The sequence below is a fragment of the Fukomys damarensis genome, unplaced genomic scaffold (assembly GCF_012274545.1).
Source record: "Fukomys damarensis isolate Sample0158 unplaced genomic scaffold, DMR_v1.0_HiC HiC_scaffold_19, whole genome shotgun sequence".
Lineage (NCBI taxonomy): Eukaryota > Metazoa > Chordata > Mammalia > Rodentia > Bathyergidae > Fukomys > Fukomys damarensis.
In genome coordinates this window covers 26,215,866-26,218,180 of record NW_022900931.1, presented here as the reverse complement: position 1 = coordinate 26,218,180, position 2,315 = coordinate 26,215,866, and the positions used below count along the sequence as shown (strand labels likewise).

General features: G+C 59.9%; 1 protein-coding gene across 1 annotated transcript in view; it reads right to left on the bottom strand.

Annotated features, from left to right (window-relative positions):
- Positions 1-2,315, bottom strand: part of Scnn1a (sodium channel epithelial 1 subunit alpha) — a 23,467-nt gene that overhangs the window by 2,876 nt on the left and 18,276 nt on the right. The gene's annotated exons all lie outside the window — the stretch shown is intronic.

The window sequence follows — 2,315 nt, the reverse complement described above, 5'->3', positions numbered from 1 at the left end:
AAAAAAAAAAAAAAGCAAAAAGCCTAGCTAGTTTCCCAGAGGTTATAATCTCTCCAAGAGTAGAAAAAATGATGGTGGGGTTGGATGGGGGAAGAGATGGAGACAAGACCAGCAGGGTGGGAGGACAGAGCCGGCTGCTGGGCTCCTGAGCCAATGATGGAGACCTGGAGAGCTGGGTGTGGCGGCACAGGCCTGTAATTCCTGCCACTGGGGAGGCTGAGGCAGGAGGACTGAAAGCTCCAGGCCAATCTGGGCCACATAGTGAGAATGAAAATTAAAACTGAGAAGGGCTGGGACAGAGCTCAGTGGCAGAACCCCCCTGGGTTTGATCCTCAGTTCCACAAAAAAAATGCTTCAGATCAATAGTCTTGTGCCCCTCACGCCTCACACAGGGCTGTGAGTGCCCACACACACACACACACACACACACACACACACGCACATGCCCTGAACCGTAGGGGCCCCCTCAGCCCAGGTGACCAGGTCCGCCCCACCTTCTCATCAGGACCCCACCCTTCCCAGGAGGCAGGGCAGTCACCCACCCACACACACCCACACTCACATGCCCTGAACCGTAGGGGCCCCCTCAGCCCAGGTGACCAGGTCCGCCCCACCTTCTCATCAGGACCCCACCCTTCCCAGGAGGCAGGGCAGTCAGTACTGGTGCCCAGCTGGTTCTGTCAGAGCGGGGCCTGGACCAGTGGCTCCACCCACTAACCCGACTGGGAAGCTCAGACCCAACTCCTGGAGCAACCACAGACTGGGCCCGTGAGCCTGAGGCGGCCAGGGCTGGCCCCACCCCGTCACCAGCCACCTCCTGCAGGGCAGGAGGCAGAGGGCAGGGCACCGGGCGGCACACCACCTAAGGGTTCCGGTGGGGCAGCACCATCTCCCCATCGGCGAGAATCAGGAAAGGGAAGTCAGCGCCGGCTCCAGGTCCGGCCCTTTCCCTGTCCCTACCTTCCCGAGACAGAGATGAATGACAGAGACGGCAGAGGAGGCGGGGGAACGAGAGGGGCTGTGGGCCAGGGCTCAGACACCCCTTGGCCTCCTGGACCCCAGCTTCTCCCGCAAAGCAGAGGGTTCTGATAAAACTGGCTGAGTCTGATGGGACCAGAGGAGCGGGTGGGGAGGCTCTAGGGAGCAGAGTGCAGCTGGTGGAGATGCAGCTGGCACAGGCAGACACGGGTCCCACCACTCCGAAGCCAGGTCCCGGCTGCCCTCTCCCAGCCTGCCCAGCAGAGGAGCTCAGAGCTGGGACCCGCCCAGGGTAGACAGGGCCCCCAAGGCCCTGAGCATCCACACAATGAGCCAAGGGGTGCGCGTCTGTCACCTCCCTGTCCCCTGGCCTCTCAGAAATAAGGGCAGTGACTTCAGTCCTGGCCTCCACTCTCCAGGACAGGGCTTCACCTAATACACGTTTATTGAGTGCCTGCCAAGCTAGACCTGGAGAACACGCAGATGGACAAAACTCAGTCCCTGACCACCGGAAGCCCACCGTCTAGTGAGGAGCAGACACAAATGAACACAAATGTGTACTGTGTTTTGTTTTTTTCTGGTACCAGAGATTGAACTCAGGACCTTGTGCTTGTGAGGCAGGTGTGGTGCCACTGAGCTAAATCCCCGACCAGAAATGTGTAATGTGACATCAGTTCTCCTGCAGATGTCACAGTGTATCATGGGCATCCGATGAGAGGGCGTGATCAATTGTGTGAAGTCAGGCTTCAGTAGAAGTAATGGTGTCTGAGTAGGGTTCTGAGGAATGCATAGGAGCTCTCCAGGAGATGGTAAGGGAAACTTCCCGGCTGAGGAAATCACTTGAGCAGGCATGCAGAGGTATGAAGGGCTCTGTGAAGGCTGGAGGCTGAGACCAGTGGGCAGTCTGGGAATGACTGAGAATGGCCAAACCTTCACTGAACTGGTCTGTTCCAGCCCCTGCCCTGAGCAGCCAGGGAAGGGGAATTGCCCAAGAGCTAAAAGGGGGCTTTTGGGCGGGGTTCCCCACCCAAGGTCAAGAGAAGGAGCAGCCATCTGTGTCCCTGGACACAGCATGGCCAGGCCAATCCGGCTGGCGTAGGTCGCTGGAGAAGAGCCCGGCCGGGCTCTGTGTGCCTTGCCTGTGTTTGCCGTGGCTGCCGGGCGTTTCCTCAGAGAGTTCCTGGCCAGAGCACCGAGGCTGGCTCTGGATCCAGACAAGGACACTGGTCCGCGCCCGCCTCCCTCCTGGCCACAGGCACAGGCGTAGGGGTCCAGCGGCCAGCTCACAGCTCCCCCAGGGCACAGGCCAGGCCCCGCGGAGGGGGACAGGCGCTGAG